A 14,180-nucleotide genomic window follows, 5' to 3' on the forward strand; every position below is an offset into this window, starting at 1 on the left:
ATCCGTGGTTGGCTGCTGTGATTGGTTTCTACCAGGCACATTCACCCATGTCTTTATTTTCTGTATTGTGGCAACATCTGGGAGCTTGCTGCCCCTCCCATGGCCAGCCAAAGAGGAAAAACTCACCCTGGAGTGTATCTTTCAAATGCAAACCAACCAGTCCAGAGCCCATTCCCCTCAACCACCTCCTTCATTGGGTTCTGCCACTGCAGGCTACACTATCCCCTTGCCCTAATCACCTGAGGGCCATGCACCAGACAGCTAGGGACAGCCCTATGTCCCAGAGCCCACCGAGATGATTCAAACAGGCTAGTCATAAGCCTGCTTATCCCGCCTCATCCTTTCTATTTCGCGGAAACCACAGTAAAGGCTCTCCGTAGCTCCCCCATGCTCTGTGTCCCGACCGAAGCTGGTGCCTCGTGTGGCCCATCGTGGCGTGGCCTGCCCTGTCTTCTTGGGAACTGTGAGTAACAAGCTAACCAGTCCCAGTCGTCTGCTGATCTGTTGGCCCTTCCACACCTAAATAATATTAAAACCTATATTTTAAAACAGCCTGTTCCCCAAAGGCCCGCATGGGATTAAGCTCTAGGTGCTCACACAGGGAGCTGGCCTGATAACGCAGCCTTTGCAGGCCCACTGCCCTTCCTGGTCTTGGTCCCCACTTGCCTGCCAGGGCTTCCTGTACCTCCCAGGTAACCCAAGTGTACTCTTGTTCTTGTCCCGGGGGTTGCTTCTTGGAGAACCAAATTAAGTGAACACAAAAGTGAATATTTATTTAAATACAGACAGGAAAGACAAGTGGAGACAGTGGGCTTAACTGATGGCTGTTGAAGTGTCTCACACTGGCAAATTTCACAAAATCACATGGCCACACAGACACTCTATAAGGGCTCTTGGAATAGGCCCAGGCAGGTGAGGGCCCCCCTGCTCAGACTTCATTAGTTCACAGTAAACCTGCCTCCTGACTAGGACATCAGGTCCGTGAGTGCCAGGACAGTGCTCAGCACAGCAGCTGGCACATAGCAGGTGCAGTATAAATAGAATTTAGTGAATGAGTAGCCTAACAGGGTATGCCACTGGTCAGAGCAAACTTGGAGTACCCGCCTCTCCCCCCAGGTGGTGCTTGGGGGGGCATACTTTAAATCTTTTTTTTTTAAATCCTCTTTTTGAGGGCTTCCACTAGTGGTAGCTAAGCTTCCCTCAAAGGGACACAATTTTATTTTCTTTAAATATGCAAATACCTTCATTTCTACAGATGTAGATGCCATGGTATCCTTGAGAACCAGCTTGCAGTTTGCTGATCTGATCTCTTAGGGGCCGACTGTATGGTTTAACTCCCAGATGGTGACTTTTATCTTCCTTATTTCTAAGTTCTTTGCTATGCTGGGATGGATAGGTGGGATGTTTTGTCACTCCCCCAGCCCTACCACATGCCCAGGGAGCAGTATGTTTATTGAGAAATTTATGGTGTAGAGCTGCACAGACCTGGCTGGAGGCCCCCTCCACTCCACAGCAGAGAGATTGGGGGTGAGTTACTTAGACTCCTGAGCCTCAGTTTTCTCATCTTCAAAGTGGGGATAATGGTGGTAACCACCTTCCAGACTGATGAGAAGAGTCAAGAAGATAACGTGTTCAGACCTTTAGCACAATGTCTGATCCAGAGCTAGAGCTCATTAAGGGGATCTGTTTATGGGAAATGTAATACTGTGCCCATACACTGTTAACCTTGTCAGGCTCTGTTTGAGCTCTGTCTATAGGGTTCCACACTATTCAAGTGTAGAATCACTTGCTTCTACAAGTGACATGTTACCAGTCTCTGGGAGCTTGTGAAGCAGTCCGGCAATGCTTTAACGTGAATAAAGTGCCATAAATGATATGCTTTGTTTCCTGTGAGGTGACTTCCTGTTGCCTCTCTCCGGGCACCGGGCCCCTCCTTCCTAAACAGTGGGCTTCCTGAGGGAAACAGCTCCTCCTGTGGTCCTTTCATCAGGAATGTATTGTTGGCCTGGGGGGTGCTGTTTACCCCCAACAGCTGCTGGTAAAACAGAGAGGTAAACTTAGTGGATGATCTGTAGGAACAGAGAGGCAGAGAAATAAAGAGAGAACAAGGGAGTGAGCGAGAGCACAACAGAGTGCTCTTTTGGCAAGCTAAGTGCAACAAGGATGTTGTCTATAGGATGTCGACCTACAGGGGGTGAAGAATGTATATGAAGTATGGAAACAAAGGAAGAGAAAGTGAATCAGGGAGAGTGTGAAAAAGAAAGGAGCAAGGGAGAGCAGAAGTACGGGAAAATGGCACATGAATCCAGCAGGATCTGACCTGAGGGCAGCCGACGCCTGGAGAGAGAGTAAATAACAGATAGCATCGATAGGCGTACGTACCAGTCGCCTGTGTTCCTGTGTCTGTGGCAGACATCACTAATCAACCACACCATTCTTTTAAATGATCTCAAACTTAGCCTCAGAGTCCTCAGTCAGAGACCCAGGTTATCACTACTAAACCGCTAGAGTCAGTGTTTGCATTGAAACCCTCTTGTCTGGGTAGAAGCTCTTGCCACACATTTAGAGAGAAAGCTTAGACCGGAAGAGCAGACCAAGGCATAGAGGACACAATAGCAGTTAGATAAGGGGTGTTAGAACTGGCACCTTCTTGGGGTGCCTGGGTGGCTCAGTTGGTTAAGCGTCCAACTTTGGCTCAGGTCACCATCTCACAGTTTATGGGTTCAAGCCCCACATTGAGCTCTGTGCTGACAGCTCAGAGCCTGGAGCCTGCTTCTGTTTCTGTGTCTCCCTCTCTCTCTGCCCCTCCCACACTCACACTCTGTCTCTCTCTCTCTCTCTCTCTCTCAAAAATAAACAAACATTAAAAAAAAATTAAAAAAAAAAAAAAAAAGAACTAGCCTATTCCCAGCTGAAGGGCAAAAGAATGGGCTCGTCACAATCCAGACACTGAAGCTGTCTCCAACCCTGTTCCACCTACCAGACAGTCCCATTTCTCTGACACTCAAGCAGAGAGATAAAGGGGCCACTCTGAAACCCCATCCTCAGAGTTGAGTATATGAAATCTTTGAAGATGGAGCATAGAGAGAAAAGGACTTGTTCTAGTCATTTTCAGCAGTGCTTGGAAAACTGTAAGTGCTCAATAAACGATTGTTGAAAGAAATGAGCAAGGTGTGCTCAGGGGTGATAAAGATAGGAGAAAGAAATACTCATTCACCACTGGGGGGAGTGATGCATCCTTTCTGAAGGATGCAGTGGTGCCGCCTATAACCTTAAAAATGTGCAGAAATTTTGACCTAGAAATTCTATTTCTAGGAGTTTATCCGAAGGAAATAGACCATGGAAGTGCACAATATCTTATTTCCAAGAATGGTCATTTCAGGGTTGTTTTTAACATTGCAAAAATAACGAAGGCAACCTACATATCCAACAGTAGGGGATTAATTAAATGAATAGCAAAACATTCAAGGGACAGAAGACTACATAGATGTTTCCTGTGATGCTGTCTAGGAATGACATGCTGTCTACTTATGATATGCCACCAGTGAGTAGAGCAAGTTATAAAAAAGCAAGTACTTGATGAAAAAAAATATATTCATGCACACTAAAAAGCTCTGGAAGTATATAGGCCAAAATATTGAAATATGTTTTTCTGTAGATGATAGATGATAGACGGTGGTGATTTTTTTCTTTCTACTTTTCTATGTTAAAAGTTTTTCTAGAATAAACAAGTTATTTTTATAATAATCCAAATGTTTAAGAATGATTGACAGGAGCATGTATACCTGGTCATTTTACACTGAGACACGCACATATCCACATCATGTATGTAGCTCTTCAGATGTTTGAACTCTCTGGGCTACTTAATAATGATATGGAAATATCTAATATTTAATAAACATGAACACTAAGTATGTAAGGTACTATATTAAGCTCTTTTCATATTTGCCTCTTATAACTTCGTAGCAACTCTGGGAGAGAGGTTCTACATCTCTCTCCATTTCCCACCTGAGGAAACTGAGGCACGGGCATGAGTGACCCAGGGCCTTCCAGCTGCTGAGGGGTGGGGGCAGGACTCGAAGGCAGGCAGGATGTCTGCAGAATCCCCACTTTCAACCCCCTTGCTACACTGCTTTCAGCAAAAGAAAATCCTAGCCAGATTGTGAAACTCTAAGATTGAACCACAAGGTATTAAGAAATCACATTAACAATAATTTTGAGAGCCCCAAATTAAACTAGATTCACATTTTTATGTGAGTATGTGTGTGAGTTCTTGTCAGGACAAAAAAAAAAAAACAAAAAAAACAAAACAAAAAAAAAACAATGAGGGAATTAAACTGTCTTGAAAAGATTCCTTTTTATAATTAAGCCTTCCTTGCCTGCTCTCTGTTACCCACGCTGACACATTACAGCAATAAACAGTGAGCAACACAGCGGCTCCTGTGTTATGTCAGGGTGTGAACGATGAGAGATCGCGCCCCAACAGCTCTGAGGACGCGTCAGTGTTTTTCTGGGTCCCGCTTGCACATCTTACAGTTGCCCACTGCATTGGAGAGCCACTCGGATAAATATATTCTTTGTCGCTGAGTGACATCTATAGTTTCAGTATCTCCCTGAAGCAATTCGGAGGAAATTGGGCCTTAAGGGTGGACAGATGGAGGAAAATCTTCTCTGCCATCCCTGCTGATCCCTGCTATGAGTCATCTCCCTTTGATCAAACCGGAGCTGCCACTGAGGAGAGGCAGCTCTTCGAGCACCTTGTTTGGGGCAGCCTCTTCTGGAAAGCGGGCTTTCTGTAACCAGAAGTGAAGGGTCAAAGGCTGTGTTTGGGAACGGGGAAAAGTATGGCTGCGGACTTGCCAGGGGGAAGCATACATGGGCCCAGAGGAAGAAAGTGTGAAGGAAGGAGAGAAGGAGGGCTTCAAATCCTGACGTTCATCCTCACTGGCCATCCTCGTTGGACAAGGCACTCTTCTCTCTGAGCTTCAGTTTCTTCATCTACAGGATGCGAGAAATGCTTGTCTCCTAGCTTCCCTTCCCTTCTGTACTCACCTCTCCCCTCCTTTCCTTTCTGTCTCCTCCTCCTCCTTCCCCCCTCCTCCCCCCCCCCCTCCTCCTTCTCATCTGCCTTCTTCTCTCTCTCTCTTTTTCGTCTAAGACAAGTAAAAGAATCTGTGGAGGTGTGTAAAATGCCACGTACGATGAAGACAGTGTCAGGCAGTATATGTTCATGCTTATGGCTCAAGGCTCTGGAATCCAGCAAAGACAAAAGCATGGTAGACTGAAGGAACTCTGTGATACTCTTCTCACTGAGAGGTCATGTCTATGTCCCTGTCCTGGGTCTGGCCGGGCTCTCTGACAGGCTTGAAGCAATGCTGTGCCAGCTGCGGGCCCAGGCCTCGGGCAGCTTCCACCTGCTCCCTCAGCACACTCTGAGTCCCAGGCTGTCATGGGAAAGTGCTGTTACCCTGAGATGGCTGCACCGGAGCGATCACATCTCTTCCCTCTGGGTGACGGTCCCAACTGAGCCACCCAGCCTCCCAGCCAAGGCACCGGTCATGAGACAGAAGCTGTCCCAGACCCTCCAGATGAACTCCCCCACCAGCTAGATACTCAGAGTGACCCCAGTCCACATTGCGTGGAGCTGACCCCTGCCCAGATGGTTGTTGTTTTAAGCTGTTACGTTTTGGGAGTAATTTGTTACACAGCGTGGTTAGTTAAAGCACCAGGGTTCAAGTCCCTCCTTTACCACATACTAACCGGCAGTTTGATCTTCAGATATTACCTCTCCAAGCTTCAGTCCCCTCAACTTTAAATGGGGACAGGAACAGTCCCTGCCTTATAGGAGCTTAGCAAAGGCTAAATGGGACAACTCCAGCAAGGTGCTTGGGGCAGAGCCTAGTGTATAGTAAGTGTTCCGAAATGCTAACTATCACTGTGACTATTCTTTCCCCCAGACGTCGCCATCAGGGTAACAAAGAAGCAATAAAGGAAAACTCAGCCCAGGTGCATTGTAGGGCAGTGGGCCCTGGGCAGCCGTCTATTTTCCCCAATAAATAGAATTGTCTTAATCATACTTAATCCTGTTCTCAGGAAGGTATTTAAAATTGGAACAGTCATTTGTTTGATTTCCTCTGAAACAGTTGCCCTAATGAACCCGTATCATTTGCAAGGGAATTAAGAGACTCTTCTCTGTCCTTAGCTCACAGAATGCCCTACCTCCTCCCTCCTGTAGGATGTGTTAGTGCACGTGTGTGGGGCTGTTGGCACAGCTTCCTTCTTGTTTTTCTTCCTCCCTGTGCTCCAGGGACTGTTCTTTGAGGGGAACCGTGTCTTCCGACTTCTAGCTGCAGGTGAGCACCTGGGACCCCACCTCCCGTGGTAGTGCCTGCTTCCTCCTGAGTCAACTCACGGCCAGCCGTAGCCTCCTTTTACTACTGATTGTAAGTTTTAGAAACCGAGGGTGTTACATCAGGCTGTTTCGCTGGGTAGTTTTGGAGAAGGTGGGGCCTGTGCTATTCAGGAGTCTGTGACTAAGGGAGAGGCAACAGCAAAATACTGTTGAAAAAACAAACACCGTGAGCATTGGGGTCATTAATCAATTAAACAGATATCCCTCGAGCACTCTCCAAGTGCCCAGTACCGGGCTCGGCCTGGCTCTAGAAATGTTTGCATCTGATGCTCTGTGCCTGTGCGCCTAAACGTGATCTGACATCCACCCAGCAGAATGTGCAGAATGTGTAGAGCAAAAGCAAAAGAGACTCGAGTCTCAATGAGTCCGTAAAGCAACTGGAACTCTCCTCCACTGTGGTGGGAGTATAAATAGGTGTAGCCACTTTGGAAAGCAGGGCTCGAGCTCACCCAAGGCAGGACTCGAAGTCACGAACCGTGAGCCAAAGTCAGATGCTTAACTGACTGAGCCATCCAGGCGCCCCATGGCCACACCAGTTTTAAGAGCCACTGACCGGCAGCAACCCAGACGTTCAGCTGCGGAACAGACGTCCATCCCATGGAGTTCATGCTGCATCCAGAGTAAACAAACTAGTGCGCACGTGACTGCGTGGTGCATCTGACAGACACGGTACCGGAGGAAGCAGATTATGGGCAGAGGAGTAAATACCATGCGATTCCGTTTATGTGCATCGTAGCACAGGCAAGATGAGTTTATGGTCTAAGTCAGGGTAGTGCTTGCCCTTGGGAGATAGTGGGTGGGAAGAACAGGAGAGGGGCTCTTGGGGGGGCTGATAATGATGTTCTGTGTCTTGGAATCTGCAGCTGAGCTACTGGTTACATGGATGTGTGTGGTTATATGGATGGTGAAATCTATCCAGCTGGTAATGTGTACCCTAAAAATGTATCCTTTTTTTTTTTTAAGTTTATTTATTTATTTTGAGAGAGAGAGAGACAGAGCATACGAGTAGAGGAGGGGCAGGGAGAGAGAGAGAGAGAGAGAGAGAGAGAATCCCAAGCAGGCTCCACACTGTCATTGCAGAGCCCAATGTGGGGCTCAGACTCATGAACCATGAGATCATGACCTGAGCCAAAGTCAAGAGCCAGATGCTTAACTCACTGAGCCACCAGGCGCCCCTGTATACTTTTTTTTAATGTACATCTTAATGAAAGGTTAGAAACACATTAGCTAACTTTGATCAAATTGTTTTGCCTCTTTAAGCTCAGTTTCCTTACCTATAAAATAAGGATAATATAGCCTGCGTCTTAGGGCTATTGCTCTACAGAGTTTTAATGAAGGTGAACACTATAATGAATGACCTAAACATGTTAGGTGCTTCGTAAACTATGGCTATTGTTATTGTTAGTATTTTTGCTATGAATACTTCCTTTTTCTTAGTGTTAGATTCCTCTGAGTGCCCTTTTTAAAAGCAATCTAGGGAAAATGTCATTATTCCTCAGCTGAGAAAGAAATTTATAAAACCAGCCCTAAAAAAGGTCTTTCTGCGGGCTGAAGTTGTTTCATGATAGGTGTCAAGTCGCCACAGAAAATGAAAAATAGCCTCCTCCTTTGAGAATGAGTGAGCATTTTCTTTCTATGCTCTTCAAATCCCCTTTCCTAAATGTACTCTGAGGGTAAAACTTTGGGGAGAGAATGTCATAGCACCTGGAAGAAATTTCCACCCCCTGTCCTTTCTCCACACATTTAGAGAACGTGACCGAGAGCAGATTCTTCAATTCCTCAGGAACCAAGAACATGTTGTAATGAAGTTCATACCTCTTGGCCAGAATTTTCCCTCACTTTCACGGGGCCGTGTGTCGTGAAAGGGTTCAGCAGGGCAGGCCATGCTCTACCACGGTCTAAACTCGATCTTCAGCCCCTGGAGAAATGCGCCCCATGCTTCACTGCTGGGAGCAAGTCTAAAGCTTTTACACTGTGGATATTACATTTCATCAACTTAGAGAGTGTAATCCCGGAATTAGCCATTGGCGGCTGAAAAACAGACCAGCTGGTCACAGCTGAGAGAGGAGAAAGACCGTGTTGGGGGCATGGGCTCTGCATCGCTGAGGGACCCAAGGAAGCATCACTGCAGGCCTCAGTCCTCGCTGGGAAGGGATGGCTCTGGTTCCAGAAACTCTGAGAGTCGAACCGGGCTGAAGGCAGGGGTGGCCTCGGCAGGATCTGAGATAGAGATGCCTGAATATTCTGCTGATACACTTTGACAGACGTGACTCCGGTGTCCAGGCAAGGTTAATGTGGTTTAGTCACAGAGTGAGAGAGGGAGGATGCTTCTCGACCCCTCTGGGACACCAGCCATCTCACTCTTCCTTACAGAGATGTGACTTGAGGGGCCTCAGCTTTGTGGCCTCAAGGAATCGCTCTGACAGTTCCAGGCTCTTACCACCAACACAGGAGCAGGACAGATGAGCTCAGAAAGTGCCTAACTGTGTTTGCGAGGGCAAAGAGAAACCAGAATTCTTATGTTTTGTGGGTGGTATGGTGTTACCGGAGGCCAGTTTGATAGTATGAATTAAGTCTTTAAAAAGTGTGGCCCCGGGAGTTGCCAAGGTGGCTCAGCTTGTTAAGCGTCCAACTTTTTTTTTGTTTTTAATGTTTATTTCTGAAAGAGAGAGAGTGTGTGTGTGTGCAAGCAGGGAGAGGCAAAGAGAGAAAGGGAGACACAGAATCTAAAACAATCTCCAGGCTCTGAGCTGTCAGCACAGAGCCCAACGCAGGGCTTTAACTCACAAACCGTGAGATCATGAACTGAGCCAAAGTTGGAAACTTAACCAACTGAGCCATCCAGGTGCCCCTCCCACAGAAGTCTCTTCTTTAGAGAACTTAACGTAAGAGCAAATGCTTCCATTTATCTGTTATTTTGTATTTGATATTTTGTCATTATTATTATTACTTTTTAAAAAAGTTTATTTATTGAGAGGAGGGAGAGAAAAAGGGAGAAAAAAACATGTGAGTGGGGGGTGGGCAGAGACAGAGGGAGGGGAGAGAGAATCCCAAGGAGGCACCACACAGCCAGTGCAGAGCCCAATGTGGGGCTCGAACCCATGAACTGTGAGATCATGACCTGAGCCGAAGTTGGACACTCAAGCAACTGAGCCACCCAGGTACCCCAAGCCACCAAAGTACTCCAACTCCTGCTTAGGTCATGATTTCAAAGTCGTGAGATTGAGCCCCGAGTGGAGATCTTAGCTGAGCGTGTAGACTGCTTCAGACTCTCTCTCTCTCTCTCTCTCTCTCTCTCCCTCTGCCTCTCCCCTACTTGCTCTCTCTCACTCTCTCTCAAAAAAAAATTTAATAAAAAATAAAAATAAAAATGCAGTCCTTGTGACCTTAGGAACTTATCCTAAGTTTTGGCTAATGAGCAGCGATATTTAGTGACATTTCAGTTCACTTAATATTTGGTAAGTGCCTGGTAAGTGACTGAGCCTTTGTAGGTGCCAGGCACCCTGCTGAGACTTCCCCAGGGTCCCCATTTTACAGACGGGAAACTGAGGTCCTTAGCAGTTAATCAACCGCCCAAAGTTACAGAACTAATTAGTGGAGCTGGATTTGAAGCCAGTGGACCTGACGTGACGGCGTAAACTGGGGACCATTTGGTCTCAGAACTTTCTGCACTGCAAGTGAGGCCGACACAGCAAAATCTATCTGCGCCCGTCGTTACTGAGGGAAAAGCACACAGGGCACCACAGGACCGGTCAATGTGAGTGTTCCCACAATCGTTGGTCATCAGCCGGCCAGAAAGGAAGTAACCTGAATGTCTGACAGGATTTGGCTAAAGAACATTATGTCCATCCTTTGGAATACTGACTGACACGAAAATGAATGTCACGGCGCTATGTTTATTGACATGGTGAGATGTTCCTGTCACATTATTAAAGGGAAAATGGTGATTGTGGTATAAGAAAAAGAAATCTGTGTGTGCGTGCCTGCGCGCGCATGTGTGTAGGCATAGAAACAACACATTACCAGTTATTTTCTCTGGGTTTGGGGATTATTTATAGTTTTTTTTTTTTCTTTCCATCTCTGACCTTTCTGATTTGGGGGGGTAATTAGCATGTTTTACACATCTAATTGGAATAACAAGCTATTTCCATTTGAGGAAAAAATAGCTGCTGCCTCTTCAGACACGCAGATGGCTCGGTGGCACACGAGTGTCTTTTTCCTTGTTTCTTACCCCAGGGCAAGGAGCTGCCTGCAGGTGACGGAGGCTGCTCCGTGTGCTTGTCCATCCAAGGTGCTCCAAGGATAACCTGCATCTTCCGCATCTGAATCATCCAGGCTGCTTGTCAAATCGCCCAGGGCTTCCCGGACTCCACCCTCATATTAGTAAGAAGTCACATTTATTGAACACGTGTTGTGTGCTGGACACTGTTCTAAGGGCTTTACACTTAATCATTATATCCTCCCGAACCTTAAGGTATGGCCACGATTATACTCATTTTCCTGACGAGAAGGCTGAGGCACAGAGGGTTAACTGGTGTGGTCCAAGTGCAGGTGGCAGAGGGGACGCCAGGCCCTGCTCTTGGCCCCAGGCCCCAACTCGAAGTTACTACCCTTGGAGCGTAGGGGCTCAGGAATCGGGATTTTTAGTAAGTTGCCAAGGGATCTGTGTGGACACCAAAGTGAAGTAACTGCTGCTCTGAAGAGCCTTTCACCTCAGACCCACCTGCATTGTTTTGGGTTAAGAAACAGCTGACCCATTTACCCCACTTCAGCCATGAAAGGACTTTCTCTCTTTGGAATCTTTAGAACAAAATTGTCAGTTGGAGGTTCTTGGCTATGGCCAAGTCATCGGATGTAAAAAGGAGATAAGATTTGACAACCCAGTAGCCTAATCGTCTGTGCTGCTTCCTCCCTTCTTTCCTTCCTTTCAAATACATTCTTCTTCAGAGCCCCACTTCTAAAATGTTGAGGACGTGGGGCGTCTGGATGGCTCAATTGGTTGAACGTATGCCTCTTGATTTCTGCCCAGGTCGTGATCCCAGGATCATGGGATTGAGCCCTGCGTTGGGCTCCTCACTGAGTGTGGAGCCTGCTTGGGATTCTCTCTGCCTCTCCCTCTGCCCCTTTCCTCTTCTCCCTCTCTTTCTCTAAAATAAAATAAAATAAATAAAGTAAGTATAAAATGTTGAGGTCTTGGGCTACTCTCCCTGAAGTTAGGATGTGGAGGGGCTGTGTATGCAGAGCCCATCTGGATGCTTTCTCTGTCTCCAGGGATGCTTGGAAATACTGTTTGGAAAGCCAGGGATGTCTAAAGAGTGGAGACCAGCATTGCCCATGGACATTCAGACTTGGTTTCCTAACTCCTACTTCGAAAAAAAAAATTTTTTTTTTTTAAATCTTTTGAGGGAGAGAGAGCAAGAGGGTGTGTGCATGTGTGTAGGCAGGGGAGGGGCAGAGAAAGAGGGAGGGAGAGAATCAGTCAGGCTCCATGCTCAGCACAGAACCTGACCTCAGGACCCCTCACCATCATGAGATGATGGCTTGAGCCGAAATCAAGAGTCAGACGCTCAACCAACTGAGCCACCCAGGCACCCCTCCTGACTCCTACTCCAAGCTGGTGTTGCTCCTTGAGGTTGTCCTGATGTGTTAAGACCCCCACTGGCTCAAATGGTGATTGCATATCTTGGCAGAGTAGCTGTGTTCAAGTATCAACCCTAAACTGAATGGCACAATTTCAGGGGCCCCATTCACATCGGGTGAATGGAGTTGGCCTCCAGAGGCGGTTCACATGCATTACAAAGTGGATGGTGAAACACCGAGGACCTGCCCAACCTCCTCCATTTTGGAATCAAGGTGAAGGTCCTGATGGCTGAATTGCTCCCAAAGGAGCCCGTCAGCCTCAAGCAGTGGAAATGCTGGTCCTCAAATGCAAGTCTTCACCACCTGAGGTGGCAAACCACAGCAATGACCCTTCCTCTTAGCCATGTTCGCCCAGTGCTTGCTACGGAAGTTGCAAGTCTTGTGCTGGACACAAGACCAGGGCACCGGCAGTGTGGTCAGTGAGGACGGATGAGAGACTCGGTCCCTTTGCTTGGGGCTGGAGAACAGGGCCTGAGGACCCCTGATGAGCAAAAGTGTGCCATCGCAGATCATGTCTGGATGATAGACCATGCCTGTCAGCATATTCACTATGTGTATCACCTTTGGTGTTCCCCTGGGCCCTCTGAGGTAGCTCTTGCAGTCTTGCAGATTTTTATTAAAATCTGTTAATAAAGTCTGTCAGATTTTATTATTCTCACTTCAAAGATGAGGAAACTGAGGCTCAGAGCCTTGTTTGAGACTGTGTAGCTAGGAAGAGACAGTGGCACTAGGGTTTTCTCCGTTCTGAGTTTGTGAATGATGCCAGAGAACAAACATCCCTGGGCCAGATTAGGAGACAGCAGAGGCTGGTTTCTCTATCCAAGGACGCATAAGTTCCACATTTCCTGGAGGGTTTCCTCCATATACGGCTCCTCTCAGCTGCACCAATGACTTGCTTGGGGCTGAGAGTTCTTTTTAACTGCCACCACCTCAAGGCCTGACTTGTCCACTCCAATTCACGCAGGCAATGAAGGAAATAAGAAGAAAAGAAAACACTCCTGCACAGGAAAGAAATCACAGTCTTCCTCCAGAACTACAGGCTTTTGCAGGAGCGCAAGAAAAAAACAAAAACAAAAAAACAACAACTCTGATCATTCTTGGCAGCTTCTGACCAAATTAGTATACTGAAAGAATGGATGAAAGAGTAAGGGGTGTGTCAGAGAGAAAGGAAATCCGTGGGCTCCCCTAGTGAGTGGCTGCTCCCTGCTGTGTCTGGGAAGTCAAGGGGTAATGGAGGAGTCTAGTTGGAAAACATAGCCATTTTCTTTCCAGTGTCAGCTTGAACCACACCACCCCAAGGAGACTTCTTAGACTCTAGACCAGACTGGCCCCTCTATCTCATGTGTTCTGCCCGTCCTCTGCATTTGACCTTTGTAACTCAGATTATACTTGTAACTTGTAACTTGTTCAGCACTTGCCTACCTGATTTGACTTTGAACTCCATAAGTGCAGAAGCTGGGTCTGTATTGTTCCACACTTGTATCACTTGGGAATCTTTTGTTTGCAAAGAACAGAAAACCCACCCAAGCTGGGTTAAGCAAGAAGGGACATTTTTTTTTTTTTTTTCCTGCCCAAGTCTAGAGTTGGCTCTGGGAAAGCCCGGATTCAGGGTTTCTGAATCCAGATTTGTTCTCTCAACCACTCTTTATTCCATTTGATTTTCCTTCTTGTGATGGTTTTATTTTCAGGCTCCTCATGATGCCAAGATGGCTGTCACAACTCTTGCCTAGGACACTTTCAGTGAGTAAGTACCTCTCCCTAGCAACTAACGTAATATTCTCAGGACTAATTCTGATTGGCTTGGCTTGAGTAGTATGCTTATCCCTGAACCAATCACTGTAGTCCAAAGGGCTTGGTGTTTTCTGATTGGCTAGTGTCACACACATAGCACATTGTCCGCCCCAAAGCCATTCCCTCCTCTTCCTTGCTAAGAAAAACCCATCAGGTATAAAGCAGGTGGGCAAGATGCTCAGGAAAAGTCACCTCCTCAATCCAAGAAACCGTTTACAGTAATCCTGTCTTCTTGGCGATGATTTGTTTAAAAGCGTGCACTGACCCACTTTGGCAAAGAGGACGTGATGCAAAGTGTATTGGAGGCCTCCAGGAGAAATCTTCCTTGCTCTGAAGT

Source organism: Acinonyx jubatus, chromosome A2 (genome assembly GCF_027475565.1).
Source record: "Acinonyx jubatus isolate Ajub_Pintada_27869175 chromosome A2, VMU_Ajub_asm_v1.0, whole genome shotgun sequence".
In the NCBI taxonomy this organism is placed as follows: domain Eukaryota; kingdom Metazoa; phylum Chordata; class Mammalia; order Carnivora; family Felidae; genus Acinonyx; species Acinonyx jubatus.